Source organism: Adelges cooleyi, unplaced genomic scaffold (genome assembly GCF_023614345.1).
Source record: "Adelges cooleyi isolate 19-005CV unplaced genomic scaffold, UGA_ACOO_1.1 ACOO_flye_CR_arks_rails_tigmint_CR_PRNA_574, whole genome shotgun sequence".
NCBI classification, from domain to species: domain Eukaryota; kingdom Metazoa; phylum Arthropoda; class Insecta; order Hemiptera; family Adelgidae; genus Adelges; species Adelges cooleyi.
Window position 1 is genome coordinate 14539132 of NW_026096268.1, and position 21572 is coordinate 14560703.

Sequence of the window (21572 nt, forward strand, 5' to 3'; positions counted from 1 at the left end):
TGACTTATTGTCGATTTTTTAAAATTATGAAAAACGACCTATGTAGATCATTTTTGGTTTTTATTACACAATAGCATTGTAATTATGTCCTTCTTTAGTTAGATGTTTAGGGAGGGATGATTTTTGTATCTCTTATTGCAACCTTGGCGTTCTTCTTAAAGTAGCACCTCAAGGGCGTACGGAGATCTAAACTAAATTCATACCGAATGGCTTAAAAACATTTTATTTAAAAATAGATTGAAGATAGTTCTATAATGCGGCTATAACATATTTCATTTTCTCAATAACAAATGTAGTCGAACATTAGTTTCATTATGGAAAAAGCGAAAAAAGGAATAGTTACATTTTTACCGTAGTAAATTTCTATGTTACTATGTGTTAACGAGTTAACAGTCTACTAGTATCCAAAATATAGTTTCATTAAGTTGTCGAATGAACGAATAATAAGGAAAGGCAGACGAGCAGCCCTAATCGTATGCACTAAAAAACAAACTAAAAATTCAGTTTTTAACGAATTTTTGCCTATACAATGATTTGTACTTTTAAAAACGTATTGCTTTTATTTTAGAAAAGTACACCACTCTTTGACAGATTGATCCGCGGTCTTCGGTACTTTCGTCTGTCAAGTAATACTCATCTCATCTGACAAATCTTTAAGTATGATTTCGAGGAAGTCCGTGGTCTTGGCACTAGGTCTGAGTCCCCGGAATGATTCTCGATTAGTTATGAATACTTTTTCAAATAAGTACAAGTAATGGAGTAAGTAGTGAAGAAACATTGACACTATATTTGATTATATTACGTTGATGTAATATTGACTATTAACATTAGTTTTATTATTAGAAGCTTGGATGAATTGTGTTGTATAACAAATGTGGCGCGCATATCCAATATGTAAATTCGTGAACATTCTTGTAATAGGTATTTTGATTTTTTTTTTTTAAATTAAAGTTAATTTAATTAAAATTGTTTTATTAAATTAAGTTAAAGATATCAAGTCCTCGATCAAATTTAAAATAATATATAGGTAACAATTATTATTATACAAACATTATTTTCACCGTCCATTTATATTACCTATCCAAAGACATTGCAAAAACCACTTTGATCGCTATTGACTAAAGCTACGAGACAGAGTTACCCCTTTGTCTTCGCATGGAAGAGAAAACGACATATTGTATTCATTATTCAATGTTAATAATTAATACTCGAAAATCACCTTTAAATATTAAAATCGTCGAGCTGACAGTTTTCTGCTGTCTTTCAATCTTGAACCACTCAAGTTTTACTTGCACTCCTTCTACCTATCTTTCTTATTCATGGTTTGACTGAGCTCTTCTCTCTGTGACAGCTTACTCTGTATTCTTACTTTGCTTATAAATACACACACACACACACACACACATATATATATATATATATATATATATATATATATATATATACCGGGTGATTGGTTAACTATGGACCACTCAATATCTTAGAAGATATTAGACTTTTTTAATTATTTTTTTTTTGTACTATTACAGTTATTAGGTGGGACAAATGTAATGTATTTTTTAAAATTTTAACACCATCCCTTATGCGTTAAAACCATATCAACTTTAGATTTTTAAATGGTAACCCCCAATTTTTTTTTGATGATCGTGTTTATTTTTTTTAAATTTAATTTTAGGCGTAAAAACTAGCTAAATCGATTGAGTAGTTAACGAGCTACACAGTTTTAAAATTAAAGGGAGTGTAAAAAATAAATTAAATATCTTGGAGACGCTAACATATTGAGGTGACACTTGACTGCTCTCTGTTATTATTTATTGACAATTAACTTTGCCAATAGCTATAGTAGCGTTTAAAAATCATAACCGTACCAAACACTATTTACTTTAGGTAAATAATTCAACTATAGTAAATAATAATGATAACCGCTATATCGACCGAAAAATATACCACCACTACACACTTTTACATTTATTTTGTAAAATAGTAGGTATGTTTTATTTGTTATCAATATCTTGTGTATATTTTTCCAGCATTTAACAATTATTTGTTTTGGTTAATTTGACACATTTTGTTTATTCATGCGATTTGTACGTCTTAATTTCATAGTATATTATAATAATATAGTATCATAACTTACTAGAGTCTAGATCTATGAACTTGTCAATATTTATTGTGTTTTAAATAATAACATTGATATTAAATATCCATAATCAATGTGAATACCAAGATGGAGTTTTGCTCAAGTGACAAGTCTATAAAACCTAAAACCTTACTTATAAAATGTATGCACATCAAATATCAAAATTAAAGGTACTTATAATAATAATATGTTATTTAAAATAAATATTATTATAATTTGAATTATGCTTGATGATATTTTAATTAAAACTTTTATTTTTACAGTATTATGTCTTTGTTCTGAGAAACTTATAAATGTGTAGTTTTGTGTTTTAACATATTGGTATCTGAATTCAAAGAAAAATATAAAATTTTTTATGAAAAAATTGAATCTTCAATCATCGTTTACTGAATCAATAATAGGTAAGATAAGTATTTATTGATATAGGTGTATTGTATAAGTACATTTTTTTATTAGAAAAATATAATTAATCTTTTTTTATTATTCATGAACATATAAAATGTTTTTACATAATACATTTTTTGGATTACTTATGTTTATCATACTTAATATGTTTAATTATAATGCGTTACTTAAAAATTAACGTTTGACTTAAAAATTATCATACTTGTATAATTATAAAAAATATATGTGTATACTGATATTTGTTGCTTAACCATATGATTATTTAAGTATATAAGAAACTTATTTAATTTATTTTAATTATATGTTTCAGTATGTTCAATATTAATATAGACTATCTCAACTTAAATTGATATTTGTTATTGTCTACAACTACACTACTACCAACGTCAAATTTGGTGTATTATATTATTGTAGTCAATCAGTCTAAACTAATTCCATCAATACATTGTCGAATGTTGTGGTATTCAATTTTTAGTAAATTTATAGGTGTTTTATTTTAAGGTAAAATATATAAGATCATCAGCTTGCAATAATTTAGTTAATTTCTATGAATTCATCACTAACAATTTATTATTATTATTATTTTTTTTTTTAGTTACTGTGGCACACTATTGCAGATAACGGTTTTCCATTAAGTCAGTAAGAAGAATAAGATGAATTCACAAGTTCAAATCAAATATTAGACAACTATATATTTATTTATTCAGCTAAAAATGTAATTCAATAAAATAATTTAAAAGTACTTTATCATTTTAAAAGTGACATAAAGTATTTAAACACACATATACTTAACATATCTATAATTATTATACATTATTTATTAATTATTAATGTTGAATTCTTTATTTAATATTAATTTAATCTAAAATGCTGCTGAGAATGTTAATATTTCTAAAATATGTTATTGTCTTAATCCAAATCTTGAAATTATTTTCATGATGGCATAGTTTTTACATTAGCTATTACAGAATTTATTGACAATTTTCTAGTGGTTTACGATTAAGTTTTTATAAGTAATAAAGTAAATAAAATTATAAAACACAAAATAGAAAAAAAAAATGTTAACTATTGGATTAAGTGTAAAAAAGTAAACTGAATGAATATACTTATAAATATTTTTTAACTTAAATATGTAAATGGAGATGGATTTCTTCTAGTGGGAAATCATCAAACAAACTTTACCGCCCTAGGTAACTTCCTATAACTACATCACTATATACAGCAATATGTTGTACCTCTATTATTTACAAGTTAATTATAGATATGTTAATTTTATTTAGTCTTAGTTTTCCAATATGATTTAGCAAATAAAAATGTTTATTCGTATCTTATAAGCGTATTATTTATCTTGTTACTTGTTTTTTTATTTTACTATTATCATAATAAACATAACATAATATAGTATTTAAATGTTTGTTTGTAATATTATTATTGAATTTTAAGCTTATGACTGTTAAAAAAGCCATACAAAAACAAAAAAAATTGTACTTTTTCATTGTCACTCTAAATTTTTGTTTATACTTCGTACAACAAAAAAAACAACCATTTATTAAATAAGAAATATACTTTTACTGTTCATATGAACACATTAAAATAAGTAAGAATAGTCAATACTATGAAATATATACAGTAAAGGCTTAAGGTGGTAATATAATAAAGAGTTAATAAATAAGTACAGCTTTTAATAGTTAAAAATACTGAACTAGAAATAGTTAAAATTGACGCGTTACAACTTTAAATTATAAAAATGAAAATTTATTTTAGTGCACAAGTATTGGATGAACGTATTTCTTATGGAATCCTTTGTTATCTAAACATTTTAATAAACACAATAGATGCCTTATAAAGATGTTGTTTGACATCTTATGTACCTATCATAAACCAGTTCGAACAAAAATGCTAAAATAGTTTCTGTACATATTAAGTTTAGTTTTTGTTTATTTCTGTATATATTCTGTACATATTATCCATTAACTGTATGTAATACAATATTATACTAAAAAAACAAAAAATTAAATGTTATTTATTAGTTTTTTTAAAAATATTTTCACTAACAGAATTAATAATTTGACTAGTTAAGACACCAGTACAAGTAATACTTATTAAGACCAAGACGCTAAATATTTAAAGTAAAAACCAAGACGCTAAATAACCATAATAATTGAAAAATTAGAATAATGAACTTTTTGATTAGTTTTCAAGTAGTCGTATTTTTATAATAATTTGTTCTGTGTTGATATTAATCTACGCTAGTAACGAATTGTTTTGGTAGAACCACGGTATACACTTTATATAAGACCGTGATTAGACCACGGTAACCTATGGTTGAAATTGAAAAAAAAAACTATTTACTAGGGCTTATAATATTGTTTGTTAACAGCAGCTAATGCCTAATATTCAATACGTACAGGTACACCGCACCGCTAGGAACACTACAGAAAAAACAGATAAGAAGACATTACCCATATAATATTATTATAGATTTATTATTAGTTCGTTTTCATTGTGACCGACGACCGTCAACTATTAACTTTAATCTACAACCGTATCGTTAATCAATCTTATTTTGTGAAACGTGAGATCCGGCGATATACGATTTTTTTCTTTAGCTGTAAAACTTATAAAAGCATCTCATATAAGCTAATATTATAATAGTGTAGTACTAAGCTATAACTTTAAAAGTACTTGTCTGATTTAGCTAGTTTTTACACCTAAAATTAAATTTAAAAAAAATAAACACGATCATCAAAAAAAAATTGGGGGTTACCATTTAAAAATCTAAAGTTGATATGGTTTTAACGCATAAGGGATGGTGTTAAAATTTTGAAAAATACATTAAATTTGTCCTACCTAATAACTGTAATAGTACAAAAAAAAAATAATTAAAAATGTCTAATATCTTCTAAGATATTGAGTGGTCCATAGTTAACCAATCACCCGGTATAACCATCATCATAAATAATGTACCGCCAGTGCAAAGCCAAAGCTAAATCGCATATAATTATTGAAACGAGTACATCAAAGAAAAAACTGATGAAATTAACTGTTTTGAGACCTTTGTAATTAGCAGTACTAACTGGATAGCGTTACATTATTCTACTAATAAAAATAACAACAATATATACAGTATACCTAAATGGTAGAAGACAATATTACCAACACCACGGTTATTTCATAAAAGACTATCAATTATTTATTGATTCTCGGTATCACATTTGACCACTATGTTTATCAGAGCTCTGGGCAGCTCCATTCGTTTAGGTTAGATAGCTCTATATATTAGCTTCGATGCTATAGTTGTTTAATTGTCAGATTTGTGTGGGACACCCTGTATAGGTATGCATAAGTGTTTTGTACATTTTTTAGAAAATATTAGTATGTAAACAATACTACGGTTGAAATACAATTGATTGTTTTGTTCATAGAGTACAAATACAAGTTTTATGAAACTTAAATTTTATGTCGGGACGCATGTTAAGGCAATAATTATTTACTTAGGTGTTATTCTACGTTTAATTTTTTCGTACAGCCAAAAAACAAAATTGTATACCTACTGTTGTGTGGTTTTCGATTCGCTACGATATAAGATACAAGACAAACCATTCCAAACAAATATACCTACATTTTTTTCTTGTATATTAAAAATTGTTTGAAAGCATAAACTTTACCCAACAAATACATATTATTTTATAATATAATGATTTCTGATAAAGTGATAAGCAAAGTAAAAAACAAAATAATGCATCATTGTTAAAAATGATATTATTTCTCTACCCAACAAAATTTCAATAATTTCAAGCTTAATATTTGCAACACGAAATTGGTGTTACATTTATATTGTTTATTGATATTTCTCTATCTGGATAAAAAGTTGGAATAACGAATAAATGTTATTCGAATATTTTTTCTTCTGTTCTCTAGATAGTAATTTTAAGTTCAATACAAGCTGATGTTTTTTTTTGTTTGTATCTAACTTTAAAGCCCCTTGATTGATATACCTACTTGATCAACAAGCCTATCAGTCAGTATTAATCGTGTCTAGTTTGCGCTTTGGGGATAGAGGTGTAAAATTTGAAAAAGTTTACTTCTTCACTCTTAAAAATGAAGACCAACGAAATCATCCCACTTCTTTCCTAGAAGTTGGTTTAGACTTTGTAGGGTTATCTGTGATTGGTTCAAATACTGTGGTGGTTTTTATTGTACTTGGTTTGGACTATGGTAGGCTAGACTGTGCTGGTCTGTAATATGCTGGATTTTTTTCGACTCAACTTTAGTAAGGACGTGACAAAAACTGCAACTACTCTCAAATGCTGCTATTTAACAAAAAGCTTTCACGTCAAAACAGTACGTTTAGAAAAATCTCATTACATACAGTCATTGTAGAAAAACATTACAAGAGCTTAGACAAATTGACAGTACCTTCGGCTAAACCTCAACTTAAGCTTTTTTCCTAACCTCAAAACGGATTACAACAGCCAACCGTTGTGTGTTACATTGAACACACACAAAAAAAACAATTCGTGTTTAAAATCCCCTTTTTTAATGGCCTACTTAACTCTTGGTAAAATGCAGTTAGCTCAGTGTAAACTACTTTAATATAACAGAGTGTAACATAAATTCAGAGTACTTTTGGTGTGGCATTAGATCTGTCCTTAAAATATAAGTCTTGAGAGTATCATTTAAAAGATGAAATTTCTTATTAATGTCATAATAGGTAAGTGGATAACACAAAGAGCTCAACAGCGACAACCCCGTTTCAACGACTTCAGTAAATTCTGCTTTCGTGTATTGTTAAGACCAATTTGTTATTAGAACTTTTTGATATCATCGAAACTATACAAGAAAAGTTGTGGACGCATTATCTAAACGTTTCAGTCTATCTAAGTTTCTCGAATACCACAATATGCAGTACTTAACAACATAATTAAGTTTCCAATGAAAATACAGGAAAACTTTTCCGGTTTGCTAAGTACCTATAATCCCATACAAGATGCTGTAAAGTTTACTATACAATTTGTTTTAAAACACGGTTGTTTTAAATATTTACAAGGACAATTTTAAGAAGCTAAAAAAACCAAAAAGAAAGTTAATTTTCTAAAGAACATCAAGAATACTATTCGAAGGATTCAAATCCAAACTATTCGATTATTCGAATATTCGAATATTTCCCATCACTAGTGTATACGTTTTAAAATAAAATATTCAGTGGTTTTTTTTTATAAAACATAGGCTGTTTAAAAAATAGTTTACGATTTTTGAAAAACTCGTTTTTTAATAGAGTCATAGCAGATGTTCTGTCTTGTACTACACATAAAAAAGCAAAATAAAAAATTCTATCTAGGAGTTATAATAAATAATAGTTATAATAATTAGTAGTAGTTTAACATATAGTTTTCTTATTATTAGTCTTATTAGTAAAAATGTTTAATAATTCTGTTCGAACATGATTAAAATATTTGTATTAAAAGATGATAAAAATTTGAAGTTTTTTTTCTGTATATACCTATTTGTTTTTTAAGACGTAGAATATTAGGTACTGTAACTTATTGTCTGTAAAATATTTACTCAGCCCCATAAGTTGTCCAATTTATTTTTTTTTTATTCATATACTTATCGTTTAAACAATAGTTCATATAACAAAAACATTTGTTTCATTCAATTTTAAATACACATATCTTATGCTAGATCAATATTTGTTTACAAACTGATAAAAAACGTAATCAATTAATACTTATATACTTATACACCTAACTAAATACTGTCCTTTGATGTATTTGTCAGAACTAGGGCATAACTTCTCTACTTGTTTTTGTTCTGTATATTGTTATAAAACACTTCATCGTACAACTAAACGGTATTATTCCGAGTTACAAACTTGTATTCGTTCAATATGCAGAAAATCTATTTTGTTTTTATTGTAGTTATCATACTGGAAGCTTCATTGGGTAATATGGTTTATATTATTACTAGTAGCAAGATCACGTAGTTTAACATTCGTTTAATTTTTCTTTACTATTTAATTTTAAAAGCAAACAAAGATTTAACTTGTTTTTTTAAATACGATTACATTTACATTTACAAAATGGCTCTGCCAACGTTCTGGGAGCCTTTCATATTCAATCTTGAAGGCTGAAACTTGTAAACTTAAATTGAAGCCCTGAAACCTTGAAGATAGAAGATGAAGTGCTTAGGAAACGTTGGCAAATCCATTTTGAAAATATTATATGTTTAAACGACGTATGTGTAAACCATAAGTGTTTCAAATAGCCTTCACAAACTTAAACCAATTTATATTTATTAAATTATAATAATTTTTTTTCAATATTAACACTGAACCATACATGGCATTATTAACATACAAAATGACTAATTAATATAAATTTACATGTAAAAATTATATTGATGATTAATATATTTTATATACAGTCACTCGTGGCCTGCCGACACCAGGTAAGTCACTATTATGAATTATACATATATGTCGTGTCAAAATTGTAAACTATAATAATAAGATACAAATGTATATTACATACAGGTACATAAATTCAATAATAATAAAGTCAATAAATCTTTCAATTTAGAAAAATTTAAATATTAAGGTATTAAATTTCAAATCTATAAACTTATACTTAAACTAACTACCCACTTCAGACTTTTGGGTCAACTCCATAATATCTTTCAAGCTTCCTTGAAATTTCTAGTTTTTTTTTGCTATACGTTCACATATATTCTAGGCATTTTAGGCTTTTAATAAGTAATATAGTAATGAAATACATTTAAATGGTTCTAATGAGGGATACAAAATAATTGTTGGTAAAATTTAGTAAATTAATTATTAAATTTTAAAATATACCTACACCTTGGTAAAATGATAGGTCTTCAGATTAAACTATAAATGTACAAAATACAATTGATGGTATTAATTTCACGCCTCTTTATATTATTTTTTTAATATAATATATAACTATGTATATATTAAGGTGGTTAAAAAACCCTAATTTATTATTTTTTGTTCTTCTCTCGAAAATATATTATTCGGATGGAAAGATAATTTTTATCCAATAAAATATAATATAAAATTAACCCTAATCACATCTAAAAATGGTTTTAAAAATCTAAAAAAAATTACAACAATTAACTTTATATACGAATAACATATTCTCGAGAGAAGAACAAAAAATAATAAATTAAGGTTTTTTTGAACCACCCTAATATACATATGATATTAAGTGGTTCACGATAAAATGATCCCCTGTAGGTATAAAAGAATAATATTAAAGTTTATGTGTATATGTATATTTTATATTATTAATTATTATGTTTTAATAGATGCTGTAAATGTACTAGGTATGTAATTCGTTTAAATATATATATATATATATATATATACAATATATTATACATATTCCCTATATCTAGCCGCGGTCCTGCAATCAGAAAATTACTTTTTTGGTTTTTCTTATAAGTACTATATAAGTAAACAACTAAATTTCAATTGTTTTAACTAGGATCTAAAATATTTTGTAGTAAAGTGTAGTAAATGAAATAGACATTGTATTTTTTTATTAGTAGTTCTTATAATGTATGATTTAATAGAACGATATATATTAAGATTAAGTTTTATAAATAAATATTAAAAGTTGATGGACTAATTTCATGCCCCTATTTTCTTCCAACTCTTACACTAAATAGCTTTTTTTATTCGTTGTTTTTAACTTATTTTAACCTATTAAACTAAATATATTTTGACTTTTTTGGTTAGGTGTAAATAGAGGCGAAGAAGAGACAAGTAAGATATCAACAAATACATACAAAATACTTAAATTAATTTGAATATAAATAAAAACATGCTTTTCTAAAAAATAGTAAAAAAAGTGAACTAAAAAGTAAAACATAATTTTACTACAAGACCAATTTACCAATTAATTGTAGCACATTTTGTTTTAAATGTAAATTTCTTTGACACAGCTGAAAATTAACTACAATTTTGAATAATATTAAACATCTTTTTTTTTGTCTTAAAAGAAAAGCGTAATTTGTTGAATAGGGCATTCAACCAATTCCCTAATACATTTTTCAGATAAAATTTCAGATAATGTTTTATATTGTAAGTTTTTTGTTATTTTAATTCGGTTAAATTTTATTGTGTGACACATATATTTCATAATACTTAATTCAATGAATTTAGAGTTTGTTGAATAGGGCCCACGCTTTTCGTTTTAGTCAAAAATTAAAGATGTTTAACATTATTTAAAATTTTAGTTAATGTTCGGTTGTGTCAAAGTAATTGACATTTTAAAACAACAATTGATTGGCAAATTGTTCTTGTAGTAAAACTATTTTTTACTTTTTAATTCACTGTTTTACTAAATTTTAGGAAAGCATATTTTTATAAAAGCTTTTTTTTTTTATATTTTTACTTTTTAGTTCTATTAAAGTTACTTAATAATTGTGAATAAATTACTAAATGTATGACTTAATAGAACGATATGTCTTTAGATTAAGTATTATGAATAAATGTTAAAAGTTGATAGACTAATTTCACGCCCCTATTTTCCTCCAACTTCTACACTAAATAGATTTTTGTATTCATTGCTTGTAACTTATTTGAACCTATTAAACTAAATATACTTTGATTTTTTTGGTTAGGTGTAAATAGAGGCAAAGAAGAGACAAGTAAGATATCAACAAATACACACAAAATAATTAAATTAATTTGAATATAAAAAATGTTTATCAACATTTACTAAATATAAGTAATATATTGCATAGTGTAATAATTTAAGTATATCATATTATTGTTTATTATGTTTTATTAGATAATGTTGAAAAAGTATTAGGTATGTAACTCGTTTAGAAAAAAATATTTATAATTGTTTTATAGTACCTAGTAATATGATATGTGTAGTAATTTTTGATGTGCAATTCATCAAGAAATAATTATTAGCTAAATAATAAGTTAAATCGTTCTAATAAACATTTTAATAGTTAGTAAGTAATATAATATATAATATTTCATGATGTGTCTTATATATTATTGTTTATTATGTTTTATTAGATGCTGCTGGAAAAATAATAAGTATGTAACTCGTTTAAAAATAAATATAGATATTTTTTTATAGTTTCTAGTTATTTGCTAGTCTAGTAATATGTGCAATTCATCAATAAATAATAATTAGCTAATGTAATAATCAAAATCATAATGTTTAGTATGGCTTGACTAAATATATTTCTACTTTTTTTGGTAGAGCAACATAAAGGCGAAAAAAAGACAAGTGAGTTATCTACAAAATTTCCATAAAATAATTACATAAATTTGATTATAAAAAATGTTAATTATCATTTGATAAAGAATGATAATATGTCTTCAAATTAAACTGTATGTGTAAAACATATATTTTGATAGAATAATTTCACACCTCTCTTTTATTTCGAGTTCTACTCTAAATAGATTTTTGTATGCTTTGTTTGTAACATAGTTAAACCTATTGAACTAAATGTATTTCTATTTTTTTATTTAGGTAAATCCGGAGACGAAAAAAAGAAAAGTAAGATATTTACAAGTACACATGAAATACTTAATTAATTTGAGTATGAAAAGAGCGAATAAAAATGTATTAAAGATTAGCAATATTGCGTATTGTAATAATTTAAATATATGATTGTCTATTATATTTTATTAGATCCTCCTGAAAAAGCAGCAGGTATATAACTCGTTTATAAAAACATATAATATTTTTATACTAGGTATGTGCTATGTCTAGTAATACGTACAATTCATCAATTAATAATAATTATCTAAATGTACTTATCAAAACCATAATATTAGTATGTCTTGACATTATAGTAAAATTAATTGTAGTTTTTCTCTATAGTTAACACAAATTAAACCGATTGATAATCTGTTCGATAGCCAGCCATGGTCCGATAATCAAAACATGACTTTCTAAGTTTTTTTTTTTTATATAAATGGATAGAGCTAACAACCGCTGACTCGTGGCCCCTAGAAATAACATGTATCGTTTTGTAATTATGTTAATAATTTTAATATTGTCAAAATAAAATAAAAAAAATAATCTATAAAATGAAACATATCAAACAAATACTTACTTAAAGTTATTTATAACAATTATTACAAAATAGCTATATAGAAATTTGATTTGACATTTTAAAATGTATTATAAAATGATATTAAACAAAATAAAAACTACTTTATTTGTTTGTGCAGAGAGTGGTTTCTATAATAATCCGCTGGTAACGGGATTTGCTAAATTTTTCGGGATATCAGGTTTGAGTATTAATTTATTAATAATTTTTTAGTATAGCACTTTAATTATTGAAAAAGTATTTAATATTATCATATCGAAAACACCTACAAAAACTAGCATGTTTCACACTGCTAACAAATAACAGCTGAAATTCTTTTGTGGTTCAGCGACAGAAACGTATTAGATATCTTAAGGAGCGTCATCATTCTATTAATGATATAATGTTGATTTTTAATTTAATATTTTTATAATTCAAATCTATTGTTTCCCAAACATACCAAACATTTGAACAAAAGTCACGACTAGTTTTATTAAACAAGGATTTTTTTAGTCGTAAAAAGATATTATAACCCGAATTCATTTATAAGGTTAAAATAAATAATATAAAAACTAATCATTTATTTTTTTTTTAAAAGGTTTAGCCGGCGAGGAAGGAAGTGAATCAGAAAAAGTAAAAGATGGATCGAAGGAAGAATCGAAGGATGAAAACCATAATAAGAGTAAGTGATGTATTTTAACTCAAGTCTATCGTTCGACACTCCTTCGAAAGTTGGAGAGACTACTTCTTGTAAAACGATAAGGATATCACCCAAGTATTCGTTTTCAACTTCGTATTTTTATTGTTTGAAAAAAATTACCAAATTATTCTTAAACAGGGCTTATGTAATGATAGCGTTGAAAGTGTCAATATTTTGTGGTGATAAATAATAAAGTCGTAAAAGGGTTATAATTCGAATCCGCGTGTAAGGTTAAAATAAATACGATAGGTATATAATATAAAAACCAATAATTTTTTTTTTATGTTTAGCTTCTGGTGAAGAAAATGGATCGAAGGAAGAATCGAAGGATGAAAACCACAATAAGAGTAAGTGATGTATTTTAAATCAAGTCAATCGTTTGACACACTTTCGGGAGTGGGAGAGACTACTTCTTGTAAAACGATAAGGATAGCACCTAAGTGTTCATTTGCCCTTGAAACGCCTTTTAAGATAGATTCTACTTACACTGCGATAATGTCTAATGGAATTGAATGTTCGAACTAATAACTTATGTTAGATGGCCAGTGTCAAAAGACCAAATTTAATATGCAATGGTACTGACGTGCTAAGAATATAGGCGCAAATAAGGGGGGACTAGGGTGGGCTTAGCCCCCCCCCCCCAATGCTAGAAATAGCCCCACCAAAAAATTAGGTTATGCATACAATTTTAAAATTTAAAATATATTTACTTATATATGTAATTAAAATAAAATTCCAGCCCCCCCAAGTTAAAAATTGAAATTGCGCCTATGGCTAAGAAGAAGAATTGTCCTAACCAACAAAAATTCGATTTTGAAAATGTTTGCTCTCTGTGAAGTTTTTTTGGGAGTATTATTTTTTTATCCAACTTGGAACGTTCTACGTGCATTACAAAGGTCTCTAGAGCTCATGAAAGGTTCGTCCTATCTACAGTTTTCTAGGTTAAACAAAGAGTAAAAGTCCTATCTGACCCTTCTAAGAAAACTGCAGACAGGACATTTATTATAAGCACAGCAGTATAGGTATTGATGTTAATTTTTTTTTCATTTTCAACTTCGTATTTTTATTATTATAACGTTTTTATGAACTCACAATCTTGTTTGTCGTTCCGGGTGGAATCTTGCAACTCAAATTTCGAGCACTTCCCGATTAGCTATCACGTCTGAATATATAATAACATTCTCTTCTCATTAATAACTACCTTAACTCATAATTCATGCACAATCATCTTTTCTCTTCTAAATAAAATAATACTTAATGACATGCCATGTAAAATTGAGCACCATATTACTTTAAATGTTAAGCAAGTAGGTAGTTAACAAAAAAATTGATGCAAACTACATAAAACAAACTTTGAAAAGAATAGCAATTAAGTCTTTTTAATTTGCAATGAAATTTAAGGCAAGTGGCACGGAAATCCATTAAATTTCATTTCCGATAAAAAGTCATACTATCACTTTCTGATCCGTTCGGTTAGAGAGACAGCATTATGAGAGACAACTTAATGCATTAGTATGAAAGCTTAGGTTTTAATATCTAAGTAGAAAGATGCGCCCCACGTTTTTCTAGTTCACCTGTCCTATTTGGTTATCAAGACCCCTGGAGGGTTATTTTCTACTTTTTTAGGCGCATAAAAACGTTATTTTTAGATTATTATAGTGTAAAAACAAATTACTAAATTATTCTTAAATAAGGTTTAGCTAATGAAGTCGTAAAAGGGTTATAATCCAATGCCGTATAAAATCTAAAAACCAATAATTTATATATTTTTTTGAATGTTTAGCTTCTGATAAAGAAAATGGATCGAAGGATGAAAACCACAATAAGAGTAAGTGATGTATTTTTAAATCAAGATATATTTTAGATTTTTTTAATTTTTAAATTCATATTTTTATATTTTAAACCACAATTGTTCCCTAACTACAAAACATTTGAAAAAAAGAAACCATTTTTCAGCCGAGTCTGCAACCACGATAGAACATTTTCATGTCTCGTTGAAGTACCGAATAAATTTAGAGTAGTGGTGGAATTGTAGATAATGATATAGTATATTAAGAAGTAGTAACAAGCTAGTATAATAAAACGTCAAGTTTCTGGCTAAAATTGTAGTGTTTATTATCTGGCTTAAAACAATTCATAGAGAATTTAGGCTCTTAAACTGTTTTGAATTTATTATTTAGATCTAATTTGAACGTTGAACGTACAACATATCTCCTATCACTTCCCCCTATCCCCTACCCCCTATCTGCCACCCTATCTCCCAACCCCTATCACTCACCCTTATCACTTATCTCATATCAGATAACAGCGTAACGCTTTTTTTGGTAACACTTTTTTTCGGTTATATACCGTCTAATTCTCACCCCCGACCCCAACCCCATTCCCACCCCCCCCCCCATCTCCGTGTGGTAACGCTTTTTTCGGTTATGTGCTAGAGCTAAGACATGAAAATGTCAAAAATCTCAACTTTATTCAACAAAAGCTATTTTAGTCGTAAAAAGATATTATAATCCAAATTAATTTATTAGGTAAAATCAAATAATATAAAAACTAATCACTCATTTTTTAAAAAAATGTTTAGCCACCGAGGAAGGAAGTGAAACAAGTAAAGGAAGTGGATCAGGTGAAGAAGAAAGTGGATCAAGTGAAGCAGAAAGTGGATCAGGTGAAGCAGAAAGTGGATCAGATGGAGGAAGTGGATCAGGTGGAGGAAGTGGATCAGGTGGAGGAAGTTGGTTATCGGGTGGTGATTAAGCGTAATCGGTAATATTTTATGTTTCATAACTTTATTTCTTGTTGATTTTTCTTTTACAAAATTATAATACACTTGCACAAGCCTCTTGTGGGAGCTTGTACGAGCAAAATCCCGTAATATTGAATAAAACATTGCTACGAGTTTTGACATTTATTATGTACTGATTGAAATTTGTATTTAAACATATTTGCAATTCATCCGGATTATAGATTTTACACTTTCTTTTTATCTAAGTTAAACAATACAATTCGTGTTTTGTTAAATGTTATAAACATTGGTATTTAAAAATTTTGTAACAGCATTTCAATCATTTAATTTTTATTAAGAAATACAAATTAAATTTATATTTCTAGAGTCTATATTTGTATTAAATGTTGTTCTATTGTTGCGATTAAAAATTCAAGTTGAGTTTCCTCTTGTGATAGTTTTATTTTCAAATGTAATTTTTATTTTTTACAGAAAATCAACAACTACGTCTCAAAAATACTCAATTTTTTCAAAATAAATATATAGTAATAATAAATGTAATATTTAAAACACAATTGTTAACATTACAAAATCATAATAAACTGTAAAAAATCAAGCTGTACTATTATGAGTTTTTTCTATTCCTGTAGAATTATTTGTTCAGTATTGTAAAAATAATGTATAAATAATGTACCGCCAATGCAAAGCCAAAGCTAAATCGCATATAACTATTGAAACGAGTACATCAAAGAAAAAACTGATGAAATGAACTGTTTTGAGACCTTTGTAATTAGCAGTACTAACTGGATAGCGTTACATTATTCCATTAATGAAAATAACAACAATATATACAGTACACCTAAATGGTAGAAGACAATATTACCAACTATTAGAAGTTGGTTTAGACTTTGTAGGGTTATCTGTGATTGGTTCAAATACTGTGGTGGTTTAAATTGTACTTGGTTTGGACTATGGTGGGCTAGACTGTGCTGGTCTGTAATATGCTGGATTTTTTTCGACTCAACTTTAGTAAGGACGTGACAAAAACTGCAACTACTCTCAAATGCTGCTATTTAACAAAAAGCTTTCATGTCAAAAAAGTACGTTTAGAAAAATCTCATTACATACAGTCATTGTAGAAAAACATTACAAGAGCTTAGACAAATTGACAGTACCTTCGGGTAAACCTCAACTTAAGCTTTTTTCCTAACCTCAAAACGGATTACAACAGCTAACCGTTGTGTGTTACATTGAACACACACAAAAAAAAACAATTCGTGTTTAAAATCCCCTTTTTTAATGGCCTACTTAACTCTTGGTAAAATGCAGTTAGCTCAGTGTAAACTACTTTAATATAACAGAGTGTAACATAAATTCAGAGTACTTTTGGTGTGGCATTAGATCTGTCCTTAAAATATAAGTCTTGAGAGTATCATTTAAAAGATGAAATTTCTTATTAATGTCATAATAGGTAAGTGGATAACACAAAGAGCTCAACAGCGACAACCCCGTTTCAACGACTTCAGTAAATTCTGCTTTCGTGTATTGTTAAGACCAATTTGTTATTAGAACTTTTTGATATCATCGAAACTATACAAGAAAAGTTGTGGACGCATTATCTAAACGTTTCAGTCTATCTAAGTTTCTCGAATACCACAATATGCAGTACTTAACAACATAATTAAGTTTCCAATGAAAATACAGGAAAACTTTTCCGGTTTCCTAAGTACCTATAATCCCATACAAGATGCTGTAAAGTTTACTATACAAGTTGTAATAAAACACAGTTGTTTTAAATATTTACAAGGACAATTTTAAGAAGGCTAAAAAAACCAAAAAGAAAGTTAATTTTCTAAAGAACATCAAGAATACTATTCGAAGGATTCAAATCCAAACTATTCGATTATTCGAATATTCGAATATTTCCCATCACTAGTGTATACGTTTTAAAATAAAATATTCAGTGGTTTTTTTTTATAAAACATAGGCTGTTTAAAAAATAGTTTACGATTTTTGAAAAACTCGTTTTTTAATAGTGTCATAGCAGATGTTCTGTCTTGTACTACACATAAAAAAGCAAAATAAAAAATTCTATCTAGGAGTTATAATAAATAATAGTAATAATAATTAGTAGTAGTTTAACCTATAGTTTCTTATTAGTAGAAATTTTTAATAATTCTGTTTGAACATGATTAAAATATTTGAATTAAAAGATGATAAAATTTTGAAGTTTTTTTTCTGTAGAAACCCATTTGTTTTTTAAGACGTAGAATATTAGGTACTAAAACTTATTATCTGCAAAATATTTACTCAGCCCCATAAGTTGTTCACTTAATTTTTCTTTTATTCATATACTTATCGTTTGAACAATAGTTCATATAACAAAAACATTTGTTTCATTCGATTTCGAATACACATAACTTATGCTAGAACAAGATTTGTTTACAAACTGATAAAAAACGTAATCAAATAATACTTATATACTTATACACCTAACTAAATACTGATCTTTTGTTGTATTTGTCAGAACTAGGGCATAACTTCTCTACTTGTTTTTGTTTTGTATATTGTTATAAAGCACTTCATCGTACAACTAAACGGTATTATTCCGAGTTACAAACTTCTATTCGTTCAATATGCAGAAAATCTATTTTGTTTTTATTGTAGTTATCATACTGGAAGCTTCATTGGGTAATATGGTTTATATTATTACTAGTAGTAAGATCACGTAGTTTAACATTCGTTTAATTTTTCTTTACTATTTAATTTTAAAAGCAAACAAAGATTTAACTTGTTTTTTAAAATACGATTACATTTACATTTACAAAATGGCTCTGCCAACGTTCTGGGAGCCTTTCATATTCAATCTTGAAGGCTGAAACTTGTAAACTTAAATTGAAGCCCTAAAACCTTGAAGATAGAAGATGAAGTGCTTACGAAACGTTGGCAAATCCATTTTGTAAATATTATATGTTTAAACGACGTATGTGTAAACCATAAGTGTTTCTAATAGCCTTCACAAACTTAAACCAATTTATATTTATTAAAATAAAATAATTTTTTTTCAATATTAACACTAAACCATTCATGGCATTATTAACATACAAAATGACTAATTAATATAAATTTACTTGACAACCTATAATAAATCACTCATAATCTTATGTATGTGTACATGTAAAAATTATATTAATGATTAATATATTTTATTACAGTCACTCGTGGCCTGCCGACACCAGGTAAGTCACTATTATGAATTATACATATATGTCGTGTCAAAATTGTAAACTATAATAATAAGATACAAATGTATATTACATACAGGTACATAAATTCAATAATAATAAAGTCAATAAATCTTTCAATTTAAAAGTATTTAAATATTTAGATATTAAAATTCAAATCTATAATCTTATACTTAAACTAACTACCCACTTCAGACTTTTGGGTCAACTCCATAATATCTTTCAAGCTTCCTTGAAATTTCTAGTATTTTTTTGCTAAACGTTCACATCTATTCTAGGCATTTTAGGCTTTTAATAAGTAATATAGTAATGAAATACATTTAAATGGTTCTAATGAGGGATACAAAATTATTTTTGGTAAAATTTAGTAAATTAATTATTAAATTTTAAAATATACCTACACCTTGGTAAAATGATAGGTCTTCAGATTAAACTATAAATGTACAAAATACAATTGATGGTATTAATTTCACGCCTCTTTATATTATTTTTTTAATATAATATATAACTATGTATATATTAAGGTGGTTAAAAAAACTCTAATTTATTATGTTTTGTTATTCTCTCGAAAATTTATTAATCATATTAAACAAAATAAAAACTACTTTATTTGTTTGTGCAGAGAGTGGTTTCTCTAAAAATCCGCTGGTAAAGAAATTTGCTAAATGCTTCGGGATATCAGGTTTGAGTATTAATTTATTAATATTTTTTTAGTATAGCACTTAAATTATTGAAACCAATTAAAACACATTTAATATCTTTATATCGAAAACTAGCATCAATTATTAAAAAAAAAATGTTTAGGCACCAAGGATGGAAGTGGATCAGGCAAAGGAAGTGGATCAGGCGAAGGAAGTGGATCAGGTGAAGGAAGTGGATCAAGTGGAGGAAGTGGATCAAGTGGAGGAAGTGATTCATGACCTAATGATTAAGCGTAATCGGTAATATTTGTATTAAGAAATACAAATTAAATTAATATTTCTAGAGTCTATATTTGTATTAAAAGTTGTTCTATTGTTGCGATTAAAAATTCAAGTTGAGTTTCCTCTTGTGATAGTTTTATTTTCAAATGTAATTTTTATTTATTACAGGAAATCAACAACTACGTCTCAAAAATACTCAATTTTTACAAAATAATTATATAATAATAATAAATGTAATATTTAAAACACAATTGTTAACATTACAAAATCATAATTAACTGTTAAAAAATCAAGCTGTACTATTATGAGTTTTTTCTATTCCTGTAGAATTATTTGTTCAGTATTGTAAAAATTATTCAAATGGATTTTTCACAAATTTATTCTGATTCTACTATTATAATATATTATAGGTATGTAATAATTAATTATTGATAATCTAAAAAATGTGAGAAACGAATTGCAGTTTAAACATTACCTCACTATGTTGATATGTTATATTACCATATACTATTATGTTGTGTAATGACTATTTGAAATATTACTTCTAATTTAGGCGAAGGTAAAAATATTGTTGCATTTACAACTTGATATATTTTTGTGAATGGTATAAATGTTGTTTATTTATTTTTAAAAAATGTCGACACAGATATTTCAAACTTACATAGTTTCGAAGACAATCGTGATCCATGTAGCGTTTATGGCAAGCCTTTAGATATGATGGTCACGTAACTTTGGGAAGACAATACGATTTAATGGATATATGTATCATAAACGTATAATAGCGTCGTAAAATATAAAAGGAAATTGGCCTACATATTTTTTTCATGACATAATAATAATATATTATACTTAATGTTGTATTATCTATAACATCCTATAAGAAATACATAGTTTTAGCTAAACAACCTGTGAAAAAATATAACAAAATATAATACTATAAAGTTTTGCTTATACTTGCCGCAATCAGATTTACATCTAAGTATTATTGATTATAATATATTATATAATTATAACATGGCATGTATAATCAATGCTTAGTATCTTACACCATACGCCGAAAGTTATAAGCCTACAGCAGTTGGCACAATTATTAAAAAATGGTAGGTAGGATGTAGTATAGTAGGTACGTATCGTAGCAATGCATAATACCGAAATATGTACCATTCTAATTTTTATGACAGTAAACCGCTGAGAACAACCGAATGATAAAGCCAATCATCAGTAAACAAATACGGGTCTTGTCACGTGCAGTATAAACAGACCCAAAAATTAATATAAAAAATGAACTCGGTAGCTTCAGAAAATGTATGTTAAGTCCAACGCGGAACTGCCGCCAAAAGTTTCAAGTTTG

At 26.6% G+C, this 21572-nt stretch overlaps 1 protein-coding gene and 3 long non-coding RNA genes across 5 annotated transcripts in view; 3 read left to right on the plus strand and 1 right to left on the minus strand.

The window, feature by feature from the left end:
- The window catches only part of LOC126843372 (serine/threonine-protein kinase 32A), a 79138-nt gene that overhangs the window by 41076 nt on the left and 16490 nt on the right, over nt 1-21572 (minus strand). The gene's annotated exons all lie outside the window — the stretch shown is intronic.
- Nucleotides 2109-3325, plus strand: LOC126843374 (uncharacterized). The gene is made up of 4 exons (XR_007686417.1): nt 2109-2310; nt 2404-2541; nt 2856-3046; nt 3141-3325. It is a non-coding gene; the product is annotated as an uncharacterized LOC126843374 (long non-coding RNA).
- On the plus strand, nt 8386-10336 carry LOC126843377 (uncharacterized). Its single transcript, XR_007686419.1, has 4 exons — nt 8386-8490; nt 8972-8995; nt 9875-9892; nt 10308-10336. It is a non-coding gene; the product is annotated as an uncharacterized LOC126843377 (long non-coding RNA).
- On the plus strand, nt 18638-20417 carry LOC126843375 (uncharacterized). The gene is made up of 5 exons (XR_007686418.1): nt 18638-18744; nt 19269-19292; nt 19921-19980; nt 20103-20239; nt 20390-20417. It is a non-coding gene; the product is annotated as an uncharacterized LOC126843375 (long non-coding RNA).